Source organism: Chlorocebus sabaeus, chromosome 9 (assembly GCF_047675955.1).
Source record: "Chlorocebus sabaeus isolate Y175 chromosome 9, mChlSab1.0.hap1, whole genome shotgun sequence".
Taxonomy (NCBI): Eukaryota; Metazoa; Chordata; class Mammalia; order Primates; family Cercopithecidae; genus Chlorocebus; species Chlorocebus sabaeus.
The window spans coordinates 112,043,586-112,071,060 of NC_132912.1; the positions used below are offsets into that span (position 1 = coordinate 112,043,586).

The 27,475-nt window shown below is 38.7% G+C and overlaps 2 long non-coding RNA genes across 2 annotated transcripts in view; both read right to left on the reverse strand.

The window, feature by feature from the left end:
* The window catches only part of LOC140712523 (uncharacterized), a 44,750-nt gene extending 29,944 nt beyond the window's left edge, over window positions 1-14,806 (reverse strand). The window contains exons 1-3 of the long non-coding RNA XR_012094126.1: window positions 13,833-14,806; window positions 13,095-13,243; window positions 11,525-11,864 (exon numbers count right to left, since the gene is read on the reverse strand). This is a non-coding gene — a long non-coding RNA (uncharacterized lncRNA). The remainder of the gene's footprint in view (window positions 1-11,524; window positions 11,865-13,094; window positions 13,244-13,832) is intronic.
* A 7,529-nt stretch (window positions 14,807-22,335) lies between these two features.
* Window positions 22,336-27,205, reverse strand: LOC140712524 (uncharacterized). Its single transcript, XR_012094127.1, has 3 exons — window positions 26,107-27,205; window positions 23,352-23,460; window positions 22,336-22,597 (listed from the first exon to the last, which is right to left on the reverse strand). It is a non-coding gene; the product is annotated as an uncharacterized lncRNA (long non-coding RNA).
* Between the last annotated feature and the right edge of the window lie 270 nt (window positions 27,206-27,475).

A 27,475-nucleotide genomic window follows, 5' to 3' on the forward strand; every position in this document is an offset into this window, starting at 1 on the left:
TTTTCCCCCAAGTCTCCAAAGTCCATTGTATCATTCTTATGCCTTTGTGTCCTCATAGCTTAGCTTCCACATATCAGTGAGAAGACACGACGTTTGGTTTCCCATTCCTGAGTTACATCTATGTGATAGTCACTTTCCTCTTGCTGCTTTCAAGATTTTCCCTTCAGTTTGACATACTTTATTTAAAATATGTCATGTGTCTTGCAGTAGATCTCTTTGAGTTTATTCTTCTTGGAGCTCACTGAGGTTTTTGAAAGTGTAGATTTATCTTTTTAAAATTACATTTGCAAAGTTTCAGTCATAATTACGTCACACATTTTTTCTTCTTCTTTCTCTCTCTCCTCTCCTGAGACTCACATCCCCAAATTCATTCTTGTACCCTCCAATTTATTCTTCACACTGTGGTTATGTCAGAGAAATAGCAATTTATGTGTATGTGTGTGTATATATGTGTGTGTGTGTGTGTGTATTTAGAGGGAGACAGAGTCAGAATTTATTTATTTAATTATTATTAACTTTTGATTTCGGTTCAGGGTAGTACATGTGTAGGTTATATAGGTAAACTGCATGTCACGGGGTTTGTTGTACAGATTATTTCATCAGCCAGGTAATAAGCATAATACCCGAGAAGTCTTTTTATATCCTTTCCTTCCTCCTACCCTCCACCCTCAAGTGGACCCCAGTGTTTGTTATTCCCTTCTTTGTGCCCATGTGTTCTCATGTTTAGCTCCCACTTATAAGTGAAAACATGCAGTATGTGGTTTTCTGTGCCTGCATTAGTTCAATTAGGATAACGGCCTCCAGCTCCATCCATGTTGCTGCAAAGGACATGATTTTGTTCTTTTTTAAGGTTGCTTGGTATTCCATGATGTATATATACTACATTTTTTTTAAATTCAGTCTACCATTAATACGCATATAGGTTGATTCCATGTCTTCGCTTTCATGAATAGTACTGCAATGAACATTATGATAGAACAATTTATATTCCTTGGGTATATACCCAGTAATGGGATTGTTGGATTGAATGGTAATTTTGTTTTACGTTCTTTCAGAAATCACCACACTGCTTCCCACAATGGCTGAATTAATTTACATTCCCACCAACAGGATATACGCATTCTTTTTTTTCTGCAACCTCACCAGCATCTGCCGTGTGTTGACTTTTTAATAATAGCCATCCTGACTGGTATGTAATGGTATCTCAGTGTGGTTTTGATTTGCGTTTCTCTAATAATTAGTGATGTTGAGAATTTTTTCATGTGCTTGTTGTCCACACATATATCTTCTCTTGAGAATTATCTGTTCATGCCCTTTTTAATGGTGTTATTTGGTTTTGATTATTAATTTGTTTAAGTTTCTTATAGATTCTGGATATTAGATCTTTGTTGGATGCACAATTTGTGAACATTTTCTCCCATTCTGTAGGTTGTCTGTTTACTCTGTTGATAGTTTCTTTTGCTGTGCAGAAGTTCTTTAGTTTAATTATGTCCCATTTGTCAGTTTTTTTTTTCTCAATTGCTTTCAGCATCTTCATCACGAAGTCTTTGCCGGGGCCTATGGGCAAAATGGTATTGCCTAGATTTTCTTCTAGGGCTTTTATAGTTTTGGGTTTTACATTTAATTACTTAATTCATCTTGAATTGATTTTTGTATATGGTGTAAAGAAGGGGTCCAGTTTCAAAAAGTGCCTTTAGAAGTACTCTTCTTGTCACCCCTTCCCTAGTGCATTTGCATATGCTTTTTCTTTGCCTTGTAGGCTTTTCGTTTTCCTAATTCCACCACTTCTTTTACATGACTATTTCCATTCATTCTTCAGATCTCAGCTTAGCCATTACTTTCTCAGGAAAACCTTCTCTGAAACCCTGTCCAGATCTCATGTCTCTTTATTTACACTGGTAGCACCATGTACCTTCCTTTGTAGCACTTAAGTAACTTGCAATTTTATATTAAATTCTCTTTTCTAAATGTTTTTCTCCCTTTATAGATGAGAAACTCCATCAGAGCAGGCCTCACTTCTGCTTGTGCTAATCATTCTTTTTCCTCTACCTATCATGTTGCCTGGCACAAAGGAATATTCACAAATAGCCAATGAATAAATGGATATCACAAAGAACCAATAAATAAATGACCATTGTTGGTCATTGCTTTCTCATGAGGCATGAGTACACTGTCTTCCTAGCGTACCCATCTCAAAGAATGCATATGCTGCCTTTCTACTGTACATCTATTTCTGTAAGAGCTTAGGCATAGAGTGTGGGAAGAGAATTATCATTTCTTGTGTCACTATTAAGTCTTAGGCTGCTCTTAGTAACTCTTATCCTATTTTTTGTTTATTAGGTATTTTTTTCATGGAACTTTGTCATACACTGGGCAGCATTCTAGCTCCTACAGAGACATATGTGGGGAAAAAAAAACTCAGTCTTTTTATACTAGACATTTGTCACTCATTTTTGCTGCCCAGTGCTGAATTTCTTTCTTAAGTTGGGTAATTCTTCATTTCTTGTGTCAATCACATAAGGTGAAAATGCTGAGTACTCACCTCCCTACCCTGCATTAAAGGTAGGATGTGAGAATTTCACCTAGACTCTGCTAATCAGAGGCACCCACACTGAACTTGGACTTCGAAGCTGGTGAAACAATGAAATAGGACTATTGAAGATCCTATTCCGTCAAGACTGATGGGAAGAGTGACAGACATAGCCACACTCAGTATCCAGAGGCAGTGTTGTTCACAATTCTAGTAGCCCCTTTAAGTGCCTTGGAGCAGAGGTGTCTTCATGTGATTGGTTTTGTGCATGATTTGGTCATTTTTCCTGGCTTTATTACATTCATTGCTTGTTCTCTAGTCTGCTATAGATTCTGCAAACTGCCAACATTCTTTAATAAATTCATTTTCTGCTCAAATTATGAAAAGGCAGTTACTTTGCTTGCAACGGAGAAACTTCATAGTTACACTGTCCTCATTGCAAAGGACTGACATATGATAGCATGTGTGCCAAATCTGGCCATTGCCTTAAAGTATTATTGGAATATAGCCATGCTTATTCATTTGCATGTTGTTCATGGCTGCCTAGAGCTATCATAGCATAGTTGAGTCAATAGAGACCAAATGTCCCACAAAGCCTAAAATATTTACTGTCTTACTCTTTCCAAGAAGAGATTGCAATCCCTACCCTAGAAAGAAGAGTATACAATTAACATGCTATTATAACACATTTTAAGCTTTTATTAAGATACGTATTTCAGTGACATATTATTTTTCATTTCTACTATCTTAAGGTGGTGTTTTATAAGTAAGTTACCCCAACAACTTTCAAAAATATTTATGTTAAGACATAGTTCCTTGGGTAATGCGCTTGTTACACAAAATGAGATTTTGTTTCAAATGTGTCTTAACAAGGGAGGCCTTTGGCATAAGGATAGGAAAATCAGTGAAGAAGTTTCTTTTCTCTTAGGCTTGACTTTGGTATTATCATAGATCCTGAGGATCGTAAGAAGCCTTAAAATTTACCTACATTAATGCTGATCTAATGCTTGAATCTTCTTCACACTAAGTGACCACCATTTCTTTACACTTCTTCACTGATAGATAATGCATATATTCTCAAGGAAAACTAACCTCTTATGGTAAGCCCTGATTGAAACGAGGCTTGGCATTAAGTCAAAATCTGTTTCAATTCACCAAGTCCTCCCAAAAAATAGATTTAATTCCTTTCCCATATTAGTGCACTTAAGTATTTGAGAACGACCCTGTCTTCCTGGCTTTTTAAAAACTGGAACAACAGAACATTGTAAGAGATTTATCAAAGCTGTCTGAGGATTTTATCCACATTTTCGCATTAACGTCGCACAGTGAAACTAGACAGAGGATAGTATTATCATTCCTCTTAGACAACTTGTCCAGTCCGAGTTCATAGCTGGTAAGTGGTGTGCTTGAGCTTCTGATGGCTTTCCATTACGGCAAACAATATTTTGACTTAAATCACATAGATTTTCCATATGGCAATCAATATTTTGTATCTTCACAAGCTTTCCTTCACCATGCCAATGATCTCTCTTGGCATTTGTCTTCCCAAGCCAGAGAGATTCCCACATGCACAATTACCTTGTTTTTATTTTATCATGCCCTCATATGACAACTAGAAATCCCTTAACCTTCCCTCCACTGCTTCCGCTTCAAGCATGTCCTTTGAGCTGCCCCTCCCACATCATTTTAATGTTGCTGATGTCATTGCTATGTCCAGAATGCAGTGTCTATAGTGTCAAATAATTCTGTCACTTACCAGTTGTGAGATTTTTGGCAATTATATTTTTGACCTATGACTTCACAATTGCTTCTCACTTTCTGTGCCTTAATAAAATTTATATAATATCTATGCCTGATTACAGTGAGGGTTAATTAAAATCTTACATAAAGTACTAAAGAATAAGAGCCAAACACATCATTATTACTGTAAGTACCCTTGAAAATATAACCATATATTTCCTACAGACATCTCTGCCGGAAGAAAAACTTCCAATTCTACAGTAATGAAAATAAGGCATTGACATAAGCAATCTAGCATCAAAATTTATTTTTATCTTCTTATTGGAAGAGCAATTTAAACTTTTGAAGAACAACTTGAAGACGAAGTATATATAAAATTCACTCCACACATCAAGTCCATGCAATTAGATTCAGTACAGAACATTTTTTTCATTGTGGAAATAAACCAATATAAAGAAAAGTTCTCTTATGTATCAAATATATATATTTATCTAAGCCTAAAGATGAGAAGATTCTCTACCAGGGCCCAACAAGTCTTTCTGACTGCACGAGGCATCGTGCAAGATGAGATGATTTGTAAATGCAATTTCATTTAAGAAAACAAGAAAATCTTCACATCCAGAGAAATGGCCAAAACTAAATACTCTTTAATATACTGAGATTTAGGTTTTATTAGTAGGTTGAAAATTAGGTAACACTAGCAAGGTGACTGTGGGCAATTTGTTTCATTGCTACAAACCTCATTTCCTTTAAGTATAAGAATATAAAATGTTGAGATCTACCTCATTTGTTGTGAAAGTAAAATGAAAAAAACAAAAAAACAAAAAAACAACTTGCATGAGACCCAAAGGCAAGTACTCAGTAATTGATAGCTATAAATAGGAAGTAGTAAAATATAGTAGTTACTATGGTGTCTTGTTAATGGTGTAAACTTAATCAAATTATTTAACTCAATTAATCTCTACCTGTTTTCACATCTGTAAAAGAGGAATATAATTATATTACTTATTACCAAAGGTAGTAAAGGGAATTAAACTAGGTAATATGTATAAAGCACCTAGGACAATGTCTGGTGCCTGGTGAGCCTTTGGTGAATATTGATCACTGTCATCATCATTATCACTATTGCATCAAAAATACATTTTTCTCTTACCAGTGAATGTTAGCCAAATACTAAATCATTTTCAACAGTGATATTTTTTCTTTAAATTTTAAGAAGACATCAAGTAAAAGTTAAAACTAATACTGAGAAAACATTATCTTCTTAAGATTAAAAGTCAGCCTGGCGCAGTGGCTCATTCCTATAATCCTAGCACTTTGGGAGGCCAAGGTGGGAGGATTGCCTGAGCTCAGGAGTTCAAAGCCAGCCTGGGCAAAACAGTGAAACCCTGTCCCTACAAAAGTACAAAAACTAGCTAGGCATGGTGGCACATGCCTGTATTCCCAGCTACTCGGGAGGCTAAAGCAGAATTGCTTGAACCTGGAAGGCGGAGGTTGAAGTGAGCCAAGATCATGCCACTGTACTCCAGCCTTGGCGACAGAAGGAGACTCTGTCTCAAAAAAAAAAAAAAAAAAAAAAAAAGTCACTGTGACCTTGGAACACCATTTCCAACACTGCTGTTAATTCCTGGCTTCCAAATCCCAGACACTGGCTTATTAGGTGGATCCCTTTGTTCCCTCTGATGTTCAACATCAACACTGAAGCAATCATACAAAACTCTGGGAAAAAAGGTTATGGTATTTCATGAATTGGTTAAAATAGGCATTTCAGGCATTTTTAATATAAAAGTTTCTAAATTGTTAGTGTTTTCCTAAGTGGTATTTGATAGCAAAAATCAATATCTGCATGTATAATAATTATTTTTCATGGTAAATAAACTGTGTACGTTGACTGAGTATGATAATTACACAGTCAAATCCCATTTTCTCAGATCCATCTATATGCCCTGGTTTCAGCTGCATAGGGTGCCATCCAAGATGGTGGGATTTATTTCACCTCTAATTGTGCCATGGCAGCCAGCTTTATAGAAACTACAGCTGTAATATCCACTTTTCAAAAAGGTACAAAATCATGGCATCACTTATCTAGGAGATTATATGCACAATGAAGAGAATGACTTACATGTTGACAAAAGCAGCCTTCCTTCCCTATTAAAGGTTTTATAGAGACCTGGGATGCAATTCAGATGTCTAAAACCCGAACGGTGTGTTCAAGACCTTAATCCCTAAGGAACTGGCCATCAGACAACACGAGTTGCATCTCCTTTGTGCAATTTGTGGTGGTTTGCTTTTTCATGCCCTAACATACGCAGCATGCATTAAAAACTCTTTGTGGCTGTTTCAAGATCTGAGTCTCTGATTTCACGTAATTCACCAGAGGCAAATAATGATTTTTGAGCTCAGGACAAGGCATTAAGGCATTCTATTTAGTACTACCCTTTCTTTTTTTTTTTTTTTTTTTTTTTTTTTGATCTGCCATTAGTGTCACTGTGGTACTGGCTGACTGGTTTCTATTTACTCAATTTACTCACATGAAATTTATGCTAAAAATCATTTGCTCTAGGAGGTGTCTTATTTTATGTAACTTTCTAAAGCATATCATATGTCCCAGTCCTCAGAATGTGTATATTTGAGACCTAAGGCTTGCGTTTATGAAAAATTAATTTTTTATTATCATGCATGAATTGAATATCATTAGATGAGCCAGGGAATGGCCAGCAGAGCTAAGTTACTGGAAAGTAGCCTTTAGCATTAGCTTTTCTAGGTCTAAATGCAAAATATACTACTAAAAAGCTGCATAACCTCAGTGACTTTGTGAGAACTTCTTAGTCTGGATGGCAAACCAGGGCATCTATGGAAATTTCAAGATGGACTAGGAATGTGGTAGGTGAAAAGTAGGGAGCACTGTGTTACAGGCAGAGAGACTAGCTTGTGCAAATATTCTGAAGAGGGAAAGAGAATGTGGCAAATTCAAGAATCACATAAATGAGACCACTGTGACTCAAAATAAGAAGTAGGAATGTAGCTGGAATTAAGGCTGCACGGATTCAAAGGAAAGTGAAGTCTATGGATGTCTTTATAAGCCATCATGAGGGATTTGATTTTTCTTTAAAAACAAATTATGAATTGAAAGTGACTGTTTGATAGATACAGGGTGTTCTTAGAGGGTGACAAAAATATTTTAGAACGAGATAGAGAAAATGATTGCACAACACTCTGAATATACAATATACTACGTGTCACTGAATTGTGCACTTTAAAATAATTAATTTTTGTTATGTGAATTTCATCTCACTAAAAGGACATTTTAAAACTTATTATTTTAAAAATTAGGCCAGGCGTGGTGGCTCACGCCTGTAATCCTAGCACTTTGAAAGGTCAAGGCAGGTAGACCTCAAGGTTGGGAGTTCAGGACCAGCCTGACCAACATAGTGAAATCCTGTCTCTACTAAAAATACAAAAAATTAGCTGGGTATGGTAGTGGGCATCTATAATTCCAGCTACTTGGGAGGCTGAGGCAGAAGAATCTCTTGAACCCGGGAGACAGAGGTTGCAGTGAGCCGAGATGGTGCCACTGCACTCCAGCCTGGGCGACAAGAGCGAAACTCCGTCTCAAAAATAATAATAATTAATATATGTACAAATGGTACAGAATTTAAAATGTATGAAAAGGTGTTCAGTAAATAATTTTCATCTTATTCCTGACCTCTGCTTACAGTGTCCTTCATAAACATCTAAGTTATAAACACATTTTTGTTGGTTATCTTTCCAGGTATATTTTATATGATATATACAGCCATGCATCGTTTAATGACAGAAATACATTCTGAGAAATGCATCTTTATGTGATATTGTTATTGTGCAATCATGGAGCGTACTTACACAAACCTAGATCGTATAACCTACTACACACCTAGGATATATGGTATAGCCTATTGCTCACAGGCTACAAACCAGTAAAGCATGTTCGTGTACTGAATACTATAGACAATTTAAATACACAAATTGTGTATTTAAATACATCTAAACATAGAAGTGTTACAGTAACAATATAGTATAAAAGACCGAAAAAGGGTACACCTGTATAGGGCAGTTCCATTATAATCTTATGGAACCAACATCACATATGTGGTCCATCATGGACAACATGTATATGTATATGCTGTATGACAGCATATTGTCCATGATGTCCATATGTATACATATGTATCTGTATATGCTGCATGACAACATTTTGGTCCACGATTAAATGCATATGTGTTTTTCTTATCCAATTGGTAACATTCCATACACACTATTCTTTGCCTCGCTCCTGTTATTTAATAGCCACATGGCCGGGCGCGGTGGCTCAAGCCTGTAATCCCAGCACTTTGGGAGGTTGAGACGGGCGGATCACGAGGTCAAGAGATCGAGACCATCCTGGCTAACACAGTGAAACCCCATCTCTACTAAAAATACGAAAAAAAACTAGCCGGGCGAGGTGGCGGGCGCCTGTAGTCCCAGCTACTTGGGAGGCTGAGGCAGGAGAATGGCATAAACCCGGGAGGCGGAGCTTGCAGTGAGCCCCTGAGATCCGGTCACTGCACTCCAGCCTGGGCGACAGAGCGAGTAACTCCATCTCAAAAAAAAAAATTAGCCACATTAGAGATTATTCCATGCAACTACACAGAGAGCTTTCTCAGTCTTTCCAATGACTTCATTATACAGTTGTGCAGTTCCAATTGCCGAATATTTCAACTACTTCTAATCTTTTGCCTTTACAAAAAATTATTGCATACTTCTAAGTTTTCACATTTGCAAGTATATTTCTGGACTAATTATATCTTTCCATTTACTCTTCTGGTTTTTAGCGGATACCGGGCTAAAACTACTCTTAGCAATAATGAAAATGTTGTTGTTTTCCATTTCCTCTCCACTGCTCAGCCTCATCTACCACCTGATGTTAGTGGATTATAAGGTTTTTGTACCAATTACCTTTAAGTATTTAAGCATGTTTACAGTTCTATTACTTGATTTGCCAGCTTTAAAAGCTTTTAATTTTAAGCTACACAGCTTTCTATACTACCTCCTATCTATCTTCTTCTCATCCCAACTTTACTCTGTTCTTTCCATTTTTTCAGGGATTATAGATTATTTATATTCTATTCTGTTAATATAAACCCTACCTTTATTTCAGTCACTCCTCTCCTAACAAAACGAAGTTTTGCCATACTTTCCTTAATCATCTCTTCATCAGTTGAAGTTTGCCCTTTAGAATCTTCTATAACAGAAAGTTGCATTCTAGATTCACTGGAATTATATTCCTGGAGTTCTTGTGTACTTAGAGACGTCTGCTTTGTTTGTAAATTGGATGACAGAGTGTAGGAATAAGATACTTGACTCACTCTTTTTTTTTTCCTTGAAGACTTTCAAGCATTGCTATTTCTTTATCATTAACTCTGGGTGTGGAGTCTGAAGCAGACTAATTTTCTTTTTCCTCATAAGAGATTTGATCCTTTGCCTAACTGCAAATAGATTTTTAATCTTTGAATGTCAGTAATATTTTTAGAATGTGATTTCAGTGTTAATTATTCCCCATCAGTTTTTCTTGGGACATAGTATGACTTTAAGATCCAAGTGTTTCATTTCTGGAAAAAAATATTGAACTATATATTTGGATATTATTTCTATACCATTGACTATTTAGTCTTCTTAACAATTTTTTTAATATACTTGTCCCTTTTGTTTCTTAAGAGACAGGGTGTCACTTTATTGCCCAGGCTGGAGTGCAGTTGTGTGATCATAGCTCATTGCAGCCCCTAACTTCTGGGCTCAAGCCATTCTCTCGCCTCAGCCTCCCAAGTAGCTAAGACTACAGGGGCACAAATCCATTTTCTGTTATGTTCTTTTTAAAGAAATTGTGTCTATTGTCCAGGCTGGTCTCAAACTCCTGGCCTCAAGCAATCCTCCAGCCTTGGCATTCCAAAGTGCTGGGATTACAGGTGTGAACTGCCTTGCCCAGATGCCCTTTTTAATTTTTTTGTAGTTTCATTTAATTTTGCTTGCTTTCCTTAATTCAGTCCTACATGTTTATAGAGTATTTTAGCCATGTCTGTTCCCCTTTGAGAAGCTTCCGGCGTGGCAATAATATCTATCATCTTTCCTATTTCTGTTTTACTTCAATTTTAAGTTCATTTTCAACACCATTTATTGTCTCATCATATCTTCCTTGAGTCCTTGAAGCCTGCTGCTGTGTTGTTTTATTGAGCATCCTTTATAACATTTTTTAAAAATTCATGGAAACATCCTTGGTGAAAATGTTTATCAAATTCATGGTAACATTTTTCTGGTGAATGAATTTTTGTCTTTCACTTGTTGTTCCTATTTCTGTCCTCCTTTTTTCTCCCCTTTTGGTACATTTATAGAGATACTTGTGCTCACATAAATTTATATGACTCATCTTGGAATGAACCGAGTTCTCCCTGGATTTGCAATTGGTAGAAATTGTATGTGATTGAGGACCCAGAGCAGTGTCTGGGTTAACAGAACTTGTCCCCGGCTCACAGTGAGGTTCTTTGTGGCCCCAACTTGTAAGTATGTCTCAGTACTGCTTTACTTCTCCCAAAACAACAGAGATGAACTTCTGGAGGATGACGCCAATGCAGATTGTCTTCTTCATCCTGTGTCACCACGAGAATCCTTCCTACAAAAATGACAATTGGTGTGTTTCTTCATTCAGCCCCTAACCTGCTTCTTCCTGCTACTTCGATGGGTCCAACGATGCTCTCATTGCCACCTAAGCGTAACATTCTCAGGATTCCCAGTCAGGAATTACTGGATTCTCTCAGGCTGTGACATATACTCTGAAGAACTTTGTTTCACCAGCTTTGCCATGAACATATTAACATGGATAATGCTTAGCTGTAAGCATTATCTCTCTGATCTCTCTGTATTCTTTCATATTCCTTTTTTCCTATTAGACCATAAGTGTTTTGGGAAGTCGTTCCTAAAATGTTGTGATTCTGGTTACATACATCACCTTGTTTGTTTCTTTCTTGTTTCCTAATACCCTTATTGAGGTTTACTTGATATACAAAAAACTGCACATATTTAAAGTATAAAATTTGATGAGTTGATATATGTAAACACCCATGAAATAATCAACAACATCACCCATGAAATAATCAACCACAATCAAAATACTTTTCTTGTGACTGTTAACCCAGTCCTCTCCTATTCTCAACAACCCCCCTCTTCATAACCCTTTTCCCTTACCTTTCCAGGAGATCCTTACTAATCTGCTGTCACAGAGATTAGTTTGCATTCTTTTGAGGTTTTATAAATCAGATCACACAGGATATATTCTTTTTTTTTGTCTGGCTTCTTCATTTCTCATAGTTATTTTGAGACTTGTTCCTGTGGTTGCGTGTATCCATAGCCAAGTCACTTTTACTGCTGAGCAATATTCCGTTGTATAGGTATACCACAGACCATTTATACATTCAACTATTGATGGACATTCAAACTGTGTACTGGTTTTGGTTACTACAGAGCTGCCATAAATTGTCTTCAAGTCTTGCATAGACATACGCTTTCTTTGTTCCGGGTATTATACCTAGGAGTGGAATGGATAGATCATACGTAAGAGTGTGATTAACCTGTTAAGAAGCTCCCAAACTGTCTGCCACAGTAGCTGTAACCATTTCACACCCCCAGCGGCAGTGTATTGAGAGTCCCAGTTCTGCCATATCCTTGCCAATAATTGGTATGGTTCGTCTTTTTTGACAATTATAATATTGCCAAATATTATATATTGCCAAATATTATAATTGTCAAAATTTAAATATTTGGCAATATTATGTGGGGGATACCTCATTAAGCGATAATGATAATCATTTTATGTGCTTATTTGCCTATATATCTTTTTTGAGGAAGTGTCTATCAAATGATTTTACCCAATTTTTATGGAATTGTTTTCTTATTATCGCACTTTAAGGTTTCTTTATATGTTCTGAGTTTTAATCAGAAGTATGATTTGAAAATATGTTTTTCCAGTCAATTGTTTTTTATTCTCTTACCAGTGTCTTTTAAAAAGCAAATATTTTTAAAAATTTTTTGACAAAGTACAATTTAGCAATTTTTTTCTGGATAATTTTTTGTTGTTGTTGTTGTACCTAAAAAGTATTTCACTACACTAAGGACACAAATCTTTCTTCTATGTTCTTTATATGTTTCATAGCTTTAGGTTTTCGATTTAGGTTTATGACCAATTGTTAGTTATTTTTCCTATGTAAGGAAAAGAATGGGTTGACTCTTATTTTGTGCATATAGACATGCAATTTTTCCAGCATTATTTATTGAAAAGAATATACTTACTCCACTGACACATCTTTTTAAAATTGGTTCAGTTGGCCACCCTACCAGTTATGTTTGCTTCACATACATTGCCTTGTATTTTTGGTCATTTCAGGTTGGAGAGCAAGCAGATCCCAGTTATTTTATCTTAACTGGAAATGGAATTCAGGACCTAGTTTTCAAATTGGTTTTTTGCACTTGATACTGGCTTTATAAACTCGTGTATTACCATTATTTCTATGTTGCAAATTTATAAGCTGAAATTCATGGGAGTTAAGAAATTTGCCCAATACACAGAGTTGTGGCAGAAGATTGAATGAGAGAAGCACAGCATATGACACTGCAATTGCATAGCAGATTGTAAATAAGAGATTTGAATCCATTTGTAATTACTTATTAATTTAACTTTACTACCATAACGACGGTCCCTTTCTAATATATTCGACATCTATCACTTCCCCGGGATAACTCCCTATTTTTATTTCCTTACCTAACACATTCTGGCGAGTGTTCTCTCACCGTGATCAGAGGCGCCTGTCTGCACTCCCAGCATCAGATACAGATCTTCTGCACTTCTCAGAAACCTAGGAGCTTCATTCTTCAGATGCTAAATTACTGCTCCGGGAAAGTGACAAGCGACTGCAACATTTCACCAACATAAACCTCACTCAGTAAAAATAAAAGAAACCTTAGAGAAGGAGGTTTGGAGAAATCATAAATAAATATGTATTTCAAGTAGACTGTGTTTGGCCTGTTGTCAGGATAAGTGAGTAAATGCTAAAGAAATAAATAGCTCCAGTTGATGAAACAGAGTATTAGGAAAATAGAACTGTTCTCATCATTTGTCATATAAAGGAATGAACCTGTTACTTTTGAACAGTTTCATTTCCCAAAACCATTGCTTTGTTTATAAAAATAAAGCTCTTAGATGGGTTGCGAAATGTTATCTTTTCATCTTTGAAACTCTTCCAACAGCAGCCTGATTGTATTACATAAGGATATTGGGGACTTTTTCATGAGATGGTTCATGTAAGATTTCGCCGGCAGTTTAGAACAATGCTCTGAGCTGAACCCCAAGATGTCTCTGTAACAAATTGAAGTCTAATTCTGTGTGTTTTAGTGAAGCAGGGAATACAGCAGTAGAGACCCAGAATTTCAAGGTTTGAAAACAAGGATATTGAGGGGGTTGGGGTTGTTTGTTTGTTTTTGAGACAGAGTCTCACTCTACCTCCCAGGCTGGACTTCAGTCGCGCAATCTCGGCTCACTGCAACCTCCACCTCCTGGGTTCAGGCAATTCTCGTGCCTCCGCCTCCTGAGTAGCTGGGATTACAGGCATGCATGACCACGCCCAGCTAATGGAAACAAGAATATTTGTTATAGTAGAAAATTTGTCCAGCTATCTCCCTCTCTCACCCCATCTCTTCACAGACAAACTTTTAAAGAGTTTTCTCCCTTTCCAACTCTTCATCACTTCTCTGACCACTCACTACCACCCCTTGCTCACTTACTCTGTAAGATTGACAGGGTTCTCCCTGTCACTAAAGAAATGTATGTGTTTTAGTCGTCATCTAACCTGACTCATCAAAAGAAATTCCACTGTGACCAGTTCTACTTAGAACATCCGGTGCCTTGGTTTCTATGACCAACACTGCACTCGCTTTCCTTTCTTTTTTTTCTTCCCCCGCACCCCGTCATTCTTTATCAGATTTCTTTTTAGATTCATCTTCCTGTAACCTCAATCATTAAATGCTGCTGAGGGTCAGCCTTGGCTCTATTTTCTTGTCACAATTTGCACTCTTCCTGAAGGATCCCTGACACCCAGGACTTCCCCAGTCTTCTGTGTTCAGGTGACTCACCCTCCTTTCCCCTGAGCTGTGGCCTCCCTTAACCAGCTGTCCCCATTGGCATCTCTACATAACGTCTCAAGGGAATCTCATACCCACCACGTCCAGGTACACACTGAAACAAAAGAGTTCCTAAAAGAATAAAGCAAATCTGACACGTTATTCCCATTCCTGCAGCCTAAAACCAACACTTAATGGTTTCTCACTGCTCCTAAGAGAAAAATTAACATTATTCCCAGAAGCCTGTGTAATCTAGCTACTGCCTGTCTCTCCAGCCTCATCTCACACCACATTCCCCTGTCTCTCTTTGCTTCAGACACACCAATCACACCTCACATTTGCCCCCACTACTACCAGCCATGGGACCTTCTGCCTGACCCACTTTCTTCCTCCCTCCCCGGTCACCTCCTAGTTAGCTGGTGTTCTTCCTCCAAATCATGACTCATGTGCCACCCCTCGGGAGCATGTACCATAACCTTAACCTTCAAGAAAAGGTTAATATATTCTGTTTTGTGATCCCATGATGCGCTATATTCTGAATGTTATCATCTAATTTGTATGTGCAATTATTTGATTAACACGAGTCTCCTCTCAGGGTGAAAGCTCCGTGATGGCAGGGGCAAATCCTGCCATACTCTCCGGTGTATCCTCAGAGTTAACACAGTTGATGATCTGTCAAATTTGTTGGGTGTATTAACAAATTGTAGACCAGGAGGCCCGGGTGCCGGCCTAGTTCTGCATTTGTTGAACTTCATGACTTTGAGTGGAAAGAACTGCCACTTAAATGTAAGAGATATCTGCCTTTGTTAATGAAATAAATGAATGCACTGTACAAATCCTACCCACTGGAAAAAACCCAATCCATTTGCTGATAAATCCTTTAAGCATGCTTTCACTTTCAAGAAACCTGGATAGAAAAAGTGATAGCACTTTCATATTTCTTCTAACTCCCAAATCTCTTCAACTAGTGTCTGCAAATGCCCCAATATTCAGTGTCCTGTAACTGAGGTGTATAGCTGTTTTGATGGGGCAGATGCCTGAATCTTTCTGAGGATCCAAAAAGCATAGAAAGTGCACAGTTGATTCTTACTTGGGGATACTCAGTGCTTACTCCAGTTGCTCCATGGTTTGGAAAAGTTAAAGGAAAGGCTTTAATGTGAACAAGTGTGGGAAAACAGTTGACATTCAACTGTAAGAGAGAGAAAAAAATGCATCCCTGGTTAATACCTATTTGAATTTCAAGGCTTCACTGGCAATTATCCTGCCTTCCTCTACTGAATATATTGCTTTTACATCACTTGTTTTTAGAACCATATAATTTTTCTATTTTTTAGAACCATATAATTTTTCTATTTTTTGTTATAATTGAGAGTTGCTAAGAATTACATAGTCCCAAGTACATGCTCCGTTGTCCCATCAGACTTTACTTATAAAACATATAGTCAAAAATAAAATAATTAAGAATTCTGTGACAGTAAATACAGAGCATTCAACTTTAAGGGTGGGAACCCCTTCTAAGTGTGGAAATCAGTGCAACTGTGCACACCCAGCAAACCAGCCTTGCCCTGGGCCCAGAGGTATCAGTGCAGCTAGGACAAGGTCACAGTTCCTGGACCACCAAGAGTTCTTATATTCTGCATCTTATATAAAATCAGCACTTGGCAACCCCAAATAAAAATGGCATTGAATTGAATTGGAGAGATTGCCAATAAAACAGGCAACATTAAGATCTGCTTTTTAAATCCCAGTATTAATTGAAGCCAGACTTCCCTTTGAAATCCAAAACAAAACATTTTTGGTTCTTCTTTCACATTAATACAAACAGGAAGATGAGGTATCAGATGTACAGATTTTAACATCAAATTTAATCCTTTTAAGCAGTAGCAGGCCAGACTGTGAGAGCACCTCCCGCACCCATGAACTCCTCCTGCTTCACTTTGGCTCCCACAGCAGGAGACTCCATCTTTGCAGAGGGACAGTTGCCCCATCTGAAGGCTGCACAACTTTTGATGATCAACATCCTTCATCATTTTCAGAGAATGACAGCAACACAAAGAAAATGAAGTCCTAAAAGCCTCAAACAACACATTCTTATTGATGTGGGACCTTCCTAGACCCCAGAACCACACTTGATTTTCTTCGTTGTGATTACTAACGCCACCACTTTCCAGAGCTATTACAGGTCAACAGCAGCCCTATAAGGTGGACATCACAGAAATGACTGGAAGAAACCTTTCTAGGGCTACACCTTAGCCTTAGATCAGAAAGGCCTGTGGATAAAATTCTGCTTACAAATAGGACTTCTCTTTGGGAAGAGACAGTATTCAGCCACACAGGAACTATAATCCACCCAATTCTCACCGTGTGGGGACTCACTTTACACAAGAGTTACTAGTCATATTCCTGCAAAGTCAAGGGAGGTTTAGTTTTCATAAGCTGAATTTCACTTTTAATGCAAAACAACTCAGAATTTGAGGGAAGCCTGGGATAAATTCTCTGCAAACCCAGACTTCCCCGATCTGGGAAGAGACGCAGCTCTCTGAAAGATGCTGAGTAACAAGCATAAATTTGAATTTTTATATTGAATTGGGGATGCCTACGGCTTTTCCTCAGAGTAGTTCTGCCCATTCTTATGCATGTGGTTCTTCATTTTATATGGTGAGCGTTCGTTTTGTTTTGTGGTCAACATGTTTCTTTCCTGAAATGCAGTCTTTCAGGTTGGCATCTCTAATAATATCATGCTCAATATTCAATGTGGCAAACATTGTATTCTACATTATGGCCAGAGCAAATGGAGGGATAAATAAATACAATTACCACAAGGTGTGTCGCACAGTAAAAGCAAAACAAAAAGGGTCCTGCCATCAGAAAGCTCCTGTCCACTGTGTGCAGAAAGGAGGTTGTTTGCACCCTGGAAACACATCAGAGATGTTAGTGCAAAATTACAAATGAGGACAAGTGGGCTCTTAAATGCATTTTCCTTCTCGATTGGAGTTAGTCTTAAATTTTATTTGTTTCTTATGGGATGTATTCATTTTCTATGGCTGCCATAACAAAGTACCACAGACTGAGGAATTTAAACAACAGAAATTATTTTTCTCACAGTTCTGGGACTAGAAGTTTGAGGTCAAAATGTCAGTAGGGTTGGTTTCTTCTGAGGCCTCTCTACTTGACTTGTAGATGGCTTCTCCCTGTGTCTTCATATAGTCTTCCCTTTGTAACTGTGTGTCTCCAAAAATCCACTTCTTATAAACACCAGCCACACTGAATTAAGGCCCAGGAAATGACCTCATTTTACCTTCACTACCTCTTTAAAGACCTTGTCTCCATACACATTGTGAGGTGCTTGGAATTAGGACTTCCACATATGAATTTTTGAAGGGATACAATTCAGTTTGTAGCATGGAAGAATAGTAACATAAGAAAAAATCACTTTCAGGGAAACTGTTCTGATTTATTGTACATATGCCAAAATCCAACCATATCTGTAGGGAAAATTTTAAAACAGAGAAAAAACTTATTTTCTGTCTGTAATTTCTATTTTAGAGCATTGCTGCCACACAGTTAGGATATGAACTAAAATGGGCCTCATTTTCTGCAGCTCACTCTGAGAGAAATGAAGAGCTTATTATGAAACACGCCAGATAACCTTAATAGCAAGAGAGCTTCTTTATTCAACTCGTGCAACATGAATTTTTCTTAGGTTTTTGCTTTGAGAAAATGTTCTGAAAAATTAAGATTCCCATTAGTCAGTGTAGTCTGAGCAAAGCACAAAATACTCCCTTTTTCCAAAAACTAATATATGAACTGATATATTTTCTGCCTTAAAGATATAATAAATTCCTACCAATGCTGTACACAAAAGAGAAGACTAAGCAGTTGACAGCATCGGAACTGGCAGCAAATGAGCCCCTCATAACTGTCCTCTCCTCATGCATGGCTTACATCATCAGCTGCAAGAGAAGCTTGAAAAAGTCTTTGAGGCACCGTGGTTAATGAGCTGGCTCTGTTGAAGGTGCTCCTGCTTCTCGGAGTGATTGTGAACCTTTCTGACCCCCTCTCCTGGGTGAAATCCCCACTTTACAAACTCTTGTAATACCCTGACCTTCCCCTTTGTTATACACCTAACAGTTAAGAATATACATTCAATGCCGTGGGTAATTGATTAATTCTAGCCCCATTACTAAATTGTAAGCTCCAGGACTTCAGGGACCATGTATGTTTCACTTACCTTTGTGACTCTTGTCAACCAGGCTTGGAGATAATAAACTCTGGAAACAAGCAGTGGCAACCAGGCTCTGAACGGTTATTACTCTTGCTAAGTGAGAATGGAGTTTCAGATTTCAGCAAAAGGTTTCTTAATAAGCCCTAGTCAGAGAATCTTAAAACGGCATTCCCTCTCTACAAGGACCACACCAAACCTAGGCCAATAAATATGTACTATAAAAATATTTATGTATGTAATAATGCACAAAACCTACATGTGCTTACAAATGCACACATATTTTTAAATCCTGAAAATGTCTCCCATCTAATTTTCTGGTGTTTTCCCCCGCCACCTTTGAACTATATGTTAAACTCCCAATACAGCTTTAATATTGAAGAAAGAAGCATGGCTCCATTTCTTATGCATCATCATTATTGTAATGTAGAATAATAATAAGATCCATTAACCAGACATAGTATCAAGCCCTTAGAACATGCACAAGAAATATTTATAGCATCTTTTTTTTTTTTTTTTTTTCCTGAGATGGAGCTTCGCTGTTGTTGCCCAGGCTGAAGTGCAATGGCACGATCTCTGCTCGCTGCAACCTCAGCCTCCCAGGTTCAAGCAATTCTCCTGCTTCAGCCTACCGAATAGCTGGGATTACAGGCACCCACCACTGGGTCCAGCTAATTTTTTTTAATATTTTCAGTACAGATGGGGTTTCACCATGTTGGCCAGGCTGGTCTCAAACTCCTAACCTCAGGAGACCCACCTACCTCAGCCTTCCAAAGTGCTGGGATTATAGGCATGAGCCACCGTGCCTGGCCTATTTACAACATCTTATCTTACTATCCAACTGGTGATATAAATCCCTTCTCCAACATCGCAACAAGCACATATGGCTAAAGTTAGAGACCTCATTATCTTCTAGAAACTCCCTTTCATCTCACTTGAATCTCAGATCCACATTTCTGCTAGGTCTCTCTATTTGTGGGCCAGCCAAATTTGGTCCACTGCCTATTTTTGTAAGCAAAGCTTTATTTGAGGGCAGCCATGCTCAGTTATTTACTTATTGTCCTGTGGCTGCTTTCAAGCTACAATAGCAGAAATGAGGAATTGCCATATTACCCCAAAAGCCAAAAATATTTGTCATCTGGCCCTTTACAGAAAAATTTTGCCAATATTTGGCCTAGAGGCTCTTCCAATATTACCACCCCCCCATATCTGCTCTTTTTCTTCTTATATTCCAAAACTCAATGAGCGATACATTTATCCAGTTGTACAATATTGAAATGTTAGAATCATCCCAGATTCCTTATCTCTATTTGTCTATTTTTTATTGTGGTAAAAATATATAACAGAAAATCCACCAGGCATGTCAGAGTTCTTCACAGCAGCCCCTCTCATCACAGGCCTGGAGGCCTAGGAGGAAAAAGTGGTTTCATGGGCCAGGCGCAGGGTCCCTGTGTTGTATGCAGCCTAGCAACATGGTGCCCTGCGTCCCAGTCATTCCAGTGATGGCTAAAAGGGGCCAACATAGAGCCTGGACTGTGGCTTCAGAGGAGGCAAGCCTCAAGCCTTGGCAGCTTCCATCTGGTCTTGAGCCTGCCAGTGCACAGAAGTCAAGTATTGGGGTTTGGGAACCTCTACCTAGATTTCAGAGGATGTATGGAAATATCTGGACATCCAGGCAGAAGTTTGCTGCAGGGGCAGGGTTCTCATGGAGAACCTCTGCTAGGGCAGTCCAGAAGGAAAATTTGGGGTTGGAGCCCCCACACAGAGTCCCTACTGGGACACCACCTAGTGGAGCTGTGAGAAGAAGACCACGGCCCTCCAGACCCCAGAATGTTAAATCCACTGACAGCTTATACCATGTGCCTGGAAAAGCCACAGACACTCAACACCAGTCCTTGAAAGCAGCCTGGAGGGAGGCTATACCCTGCAGAGCTTCCCAAGACCATGGAAACCCACGTCTTGTATCAGTGTGACCTGGATGTGAGACCTGGAGTCAAAGGAGGTCATTTTGGAGCTTTAAGATTTGACTGCCCTGCTGGATTTTGGACTTGCAGAGGGCCTGTAGCCCCTTTGTTTTGGCTAATTTCTCCCATTTGGAACAGCTGTATTTACCCAACGCCTGTACCCCCATTGCATCTAGGAAGTAACTAACTTGCTTTTGATTTTACAGCCTTGTAAATGGAAGGGACTTGCCTTGTCTCGGATGAGACTTTGGATTGTGGACTTTTGAGTTAATGCTGAAATGAGTTAAGACTTTTGGGGGACAATTGGGAAGGCACAACTGGTTTTGAAATGTTAGCACATGAGATTTGGGAGGGTCCAGGAGTGGAATTTTATGGTTTGGCTATGTCCCCACCAAAATCTCATCTTGAATTCCCACATGTTATGGGAGGGACCAGGTGGGAAGTAATTGAATCATAGCAGCAAGTCTTTCCCCATGCTATTCTCATGATAGTGAATAAGTCTCACAAGATCTGATGGTTTTACAAACAGAAATTCCCCTGCACAAGCTCTCTTTTCTCTTGTCTACTGCCATGTGATATGTGCCTTTCACCTTCCACCATGATTGTGAGGCCTCCCCAGCCATGTGAAACTGTAAGTTCAATACACAGCTTGCTTTTGTAAATTGCTCAGTCTGAGGTGTGTCTTTATCAGTAGCATGAAAACAGACGAATACACTGTGCCATTCTGTCATCTGCCCTCTCCCTCACATCTCCCTACTGCTGCATGGGTTACTTCCTTTGCCTAGGATGCCCCCTTCTCTCAGTTTCCATGTTGAGGACACGGCCCAAGGAGGCTAAGAACAGATGCCTTGGACCCAGAGAGCACAGGCTTGAACATCATGTCCACCACCACTTAGCCCATTTCCTTATCCATAAACTGGAAATCATCATCATAATAATGTGTATCTCATTATTGATACTGAGGGTATTAAATGTGGTACTACTCACAGACCACCTAGCAGGTGCCTGGGTCATGGCAGTGCACTAGTGCCTCACTGAGAAGCACTCACACGGATCAGATTTTGGTATTAATAGCTTTATTTGTTCACACCTTTAATTCCAGCACTTTGGGAGGTGGAGGTGGGTGGATCTCTTGAGTCCAGGAGTTCAAGATCAGCCCGGGCAACATGGTGAAACTCCATCTCTACAAAAAATACAAAAATTAACCAAGCATGGTGGTGTGTGCCTTAGTCCTAGCTACTAGGGAAGCTGAGGTGGAAGAATCACTTGAGCCTGAAAGATGATCATTCCACCATACCCCAGCCTGGTCGACAGAGTGAGGTCCTGTCTCAAAAAAAAAAAAAAAAAAAAAAATGTATATATATTTTTTTTTTGGTCTATCTCACAAGCCTCTACTTATATTTCAAGATCACACATCTTCAAGAATCCTCTCTGACTTGCCTTCCCATATCTCAACCATTCTTACTCTCCTGTTAAGCTCCCAATATAAAGGGGATACCTTTATTTTAGCTTTCATTCACTACACAATCTCCTGTCTCCACTCAGAAGACTGTGAATATCGTCAGGGAAAGAACTGTGCCTCGTTTCTCTCTGAATCCACAGGACCAGTGTCGTGTTCATTGCTGACACTGAATGCACATGAGCTCTTCATAGGAAGTTACAGAATATAAGTACCCAGCCTAAGCAGGGATGAGCGCATGTAGCCATAGACATGGAGGTTGTCAGAGCATTGGCATATTTTGACTTGATGGTGGTTACTCACTCAATTTGTTTTCATATCCGTAGTTGGAGTTACACTTTGGCAGCTGAGCCCTGATCAACATGAGAGCTCATAAAGTCAACTCCCACTGAAGACTAGATCCAAATAACTGTATTGCAGCCAAGCTCCAAATTATACCAACAGCAGCTGACTTTGATTCTTGCCTTTCATGTGGTTCTACATTCATCCTTTCTTAAGGTATCCTGCATGAACAGAAAAGTACCAAATGCTGATTCATTTGTCAAAAAAAAAAATTCTGCCCTTGAAAAACTAGAACTTAGGACAAACCTGAGAAGTACTCTTATCAAAATCAAGGTGAAATTAGAAAGGACTCTCTCTTTTCTTTTTTAAGTCTACCAGTTTCTCTACCTTTCCAAAAATGACAGACACAAAAGTGGGGCCCATTTCCCATCTTTCCATCTAGAATTTCAGAGCGGCCTCTCACTGTTTTGGCCACATTTCTCTTTCTAGAAAAATCCGTACCTCTAAGATTCAGAATATATGCTGTTTCCCTGCAGTTTTAAAGCTCAGTTTCTCATAGAAAAAGTTATTTTTTTCTCTCTTATTTCTTATTAGGATTTCCTGAACTTGGTCATCATCAGAGGATTCTCTTGAGGAACTACATTTTGAAAAATACGCATAGCCTTCAAATCTTTCAGCAAAATGTTTCAGTCTAAAATCATTTGCAAAATATTTTACTTTACATGCAGACGACTTTGATGGCCCTCTCTCCTGATTGTTCAGAATTACTTGGCAATAAGCAGTGCAATTATTTATCAATACAACAGCTTGAGCAAAATTCAGAATTCATCCTGTCAGTTTGCAGTTGGTTCTGAACGCCTAGATTTTTCTCAATTTTGCTGTAATTTATCTTCCTCAAATCATGTTCAGAATGACCCTTTTCTCACATTTCCTTGGTCCCAAAGACATTTGTGATATACTTAATACAATACTTACCACAAACAAGACACCCCTGTTTCCTTTTACTCTCTGTACAGGCAGAATGGAACCACTGTTTATGCAAAAAGGTTTTACCATTACCAGGATATTTTTATGATCCTGTACTCTAAAAGCAAAAACAAACCAAGTTAGAAATTTCAAATGGTGCTCTTTTATTCTTTCAAAGACAAATCAAATGGCTTATTACATTTGAGATCTAATACACAGTTTTATTATAAATGATGAATCTACCTAGAAAAAAGAATAGCTATCATTAAGGTTTCTCAATCTCTCATTACCACATAATTCATGTTTTATGTTTATGTTGGATTTGATATCCTCTGTTGTGATGCTCTGCTGCAATATAGTACCTTATACTTAATAAAAACTATTTTCAAAAATGTAAGTATATAAGTAATTTAAGGTAAATATAAGTTCAACTCTCTATTTAAACTCAAGTCCTAATTATTGGGAAAGGTAAGAAGTTAGACATACACAGAAACACATACACAGAAACACATACACAGACACAGAGAGAGAAAGAATTTTCTTAATTAGTTTCATAGAATATTAAAAATTTCTTATATATAACTTTTGCCTTCATCTTATATATACATACAGGATATTAATATTTTATAATTTTTTTCTCCACATCCCAGTTTCATTCATTCCTTATACATTTTTCTTAGCTTGAGTTGATTGATTCCCCTTCAATTTTATATACAAATATTATTTTAAAGCTACATTACTTTTTTAAGGCATCATCACTCATCTCTAAATCAACCCATCCATACCTTGCTTTATGATAAATAAAAATTACATTTTTCATCATTTCGAGTGACTTTCTGTCAAGTCCCACCAATCTGGGATGCTAGACTGAAACTACAGGCAAGAAAACAGAAGAGAAGACTTATTACTTCTTGTTTCTCTGCTCTCCCTGTCAGCATCACTCCAGTCTCACTCTAGCAATGGCCGTTTACCAAGCAGTGGAAGTTAGTCTCACTCTGTAATAATTTTGGTCCTCCAGGAACCAACATCACTTTGTTCCTTCACAGGTACTAGCACTTATTGGGAGATGACCCATCTCAGAGGTCTGGACCCAAATTCTCTGGTGTCCCACCTCTAATCTCCTGAGATACCAAAAGTAGCCAAGCAGTGCCTCCTCTTCAAAGACAGGAGCTTAGATCTGCAAAGCCTCTCCTCTAAGCTCCTATGGCATGGGCTGCAGATGCATGGCATCACACTCCTAGAGGGAATCTCTATTCTACAGAGCATCTTCTCTAAATTTCCCTAAAACTCCAACTCCTTCCCTTGTGCCTCAAGCCTTAATGGACTAACTTCGTTCTACCTTAGTGTTCTATTGTTCCTTCAGTTCTCTAATACCTCTTTATCCAATTTAATTACACTACATTCTTTCTGTTGCCATATTTATTATGATTTCTCTGTTCCTAACCAGACTCTGAGTCTGATACTATGTTTGTACCCAACATAGTCCCAAGAAACCAACCTCGAAAATGAGATTCATAGATGAGTCTACTTGTATCCTTGGCCTTGAACAATCTTCAGAGTTTTTCACCAATGGGAAATAAAAAACCCATTAATGCTTAGCATGCTGTATATCATGATTAATTAAATTGTCACCCGTGGGTAATTATGATAAAGTGTCTAAAGACATTTGTAAAACCAAGTGTCTGCTCTTGATGCAAATGGAGTAGAATGTTTTTCCCTTACTATACTAGAAAGCATATAAAAAGGTATAAGCTTAGGACTTTAAACCCTTAGAACAATTGAAAGACAAAGAACAAGAGATCTTCTATAAGTTCCTAAAAGAATCTCTTATTTTACTGAAAGTCACACTCAAAATGTAGTTGTGTATGTCCAGGGTAGACACTTGACCCAAGCTGGGCAATGAACCTCATGCAGGCTGACACACATGCTTCATTCATTGCAAAAATGAGGTTCTTTTTAGTTACTTATGTTCCATATTGTTTGGATTGAAGCCTAGACTTTCTGATGACCATTTTGCCACTGGATTAAATGAATCTGTTTGAAAATTAAGTCAACACAGAGGAAAAGAGAGCTAAGAGACAGAGGGAGAACCATCAATAGAGCATGGCTTCTAGCTGTGTCTGAACCCCAAAACCAAATAACTTTTCAGGGATGTGAGGCAATGATTATTTTAGTTTGGGGTTTGGATATTTTTGGTCTGTTTTTTGGTTTTTGTTGTTGTTGCCATTGTCTTCATCCCACCTCATTAGATTTTCTACCACATAGAACCAGAAACTTCTGACTAATCCTCTCTTAAACATACAATATGCAGTTTCCTCTGCAGAGCTATCCTCATTCTGCCTCACACAGATGGAACGCAGCTTCCTCTCTACCTTTCTTTCCTCTCAAAAAGCTACCTTCTCCAAGAAGTCTCCTCCCACAGCTCAGCCTTTTGGTGATGTCCTTTTACTCTGACTCCCCAGAGCACTAATGACCTGGGACTTGGCCCTTTAGCCTGTGTCACATGGTGCTATTGTTAACGGTAGAGGGTCGTGACTGCAAGTTGGCCGGGTTCTCGGCATTTTGAACAAAGAATTAGACAAAACACCCAGCAAAGCAAAGAAAGAATAACACAATTAAAGAATGAAAGCAGGGATTTATTGAAAACGAAAGTACACTCCACAGTGTGGGAGCAGACCCGAGCAGCAGCTCAAGGGTCCATATACAGAATATCCTTGGGTTCACATACCCCCTACAAGTTTCCCACTGGCCACTTCATGCTTACCTCATGTAACTGAAGTGGTAGCCGAGGTTGCAGACAGCAACGATTCAGAGGCTGGAGTGAAGTTACAAAGTTGCAAATGAAGACTCAATCCACACTCAGTATGATTTGCTGCAGACAGCCCATTTCACATCTGCCAGGCAGAAAAGTTCAAAAGGAGTAGCCTCTGGTCCTTTAGTTATTTAGGCATGGAAAGTTAGGGTTTTCCTTTCCATTTAGTTCTAGGAAGTTGGCGTGAAACAGCCTTAGGTCTCCTGCCTCCAGACCCTATTTTCTTGCTTCATCTCCCCACTAAGAGGTGTGATCCCCGTAAATCTTTATGGGAGGCAGAGGGACTGAAAGTCTTTCTTCTGTAACTGCTTCATGCTGACTTGGGGTGTAGCCCCTACATGTTGGAGATCACAGAACTCTCATTCTGTTCTGTCTAGTGGAGGCAGGGTACTTTTTTTATGGTCAGGGGTAATGTCTTCAACTGGAACTGACTGGAACCTTTGTTGCATCATCATCTGAAGCTTGATGGTCTCAAGGCTAGAGGAAATGAATTTGGTTAAAAGACTTAATGGGAAATTCAGGGGGTTGATACCTATGCTGGTAGAAATGTTTGTTATAGAGATTTGTAGGAGAAAAAACAAAACCTGGTCTGTACAAGAATCTATGTGTTTCCTTAAAGTTTTAGCACAAGCGACTCCATTTTGGTTTAGTTTGGTTTGGTTTGTTGGGGCCTAGTGCATGAGCTCAGTCCACAAGAACCGCCTCCCAGAATTTTGTTTAAAAAAATTCTCCCTTTTTGGTCAGGTTCTTACTTAGTTGAGAGTGTGACCAAAACTGAGGGCCTTAGCGCCACTCTCAGTTACCGTCATTTTGGGTTTCCCATCTCAGCACATCATTTATAGGTTACAGTGTCCTCATGGTTGCACATTTCTTTCAGCTCCTGTTATTCCCTTTGAAGACAGACCATATGACATTCTAGAGATGGCTGCATGCAAGCATTTAAAACCTTTGAGAGAATATAGCACACAGGGAGGCTACTATTATGACTATTGGGAGGACAGTACCAAGAGTTTGGAGTAAACCCCTTACCCAAGGTCCCCATAAACCAAAATGAAAAAGACCCAGGTTCCTTAAGGTGGTGGCAGTCAGGCTTCTCCACATGGAAATCCCTCAGTTTCACTGGCCATGGCCAGAAACCTGTAGTTGCTTCCATGTTTAGGCTCTGCCCACCAAGGGTCCAGGGTTGGAAAGGAAAACACAGCCCCTGTATGGAGCAGAAAGGAAAAGGAGAAAGGAGAAGAATAAATCCCAAACTTTAGGCTTACCTTTTCCTCCTGGCTGACTCGCCGAGATTATAAGCTGTTCTTCTGGAACTCAGATG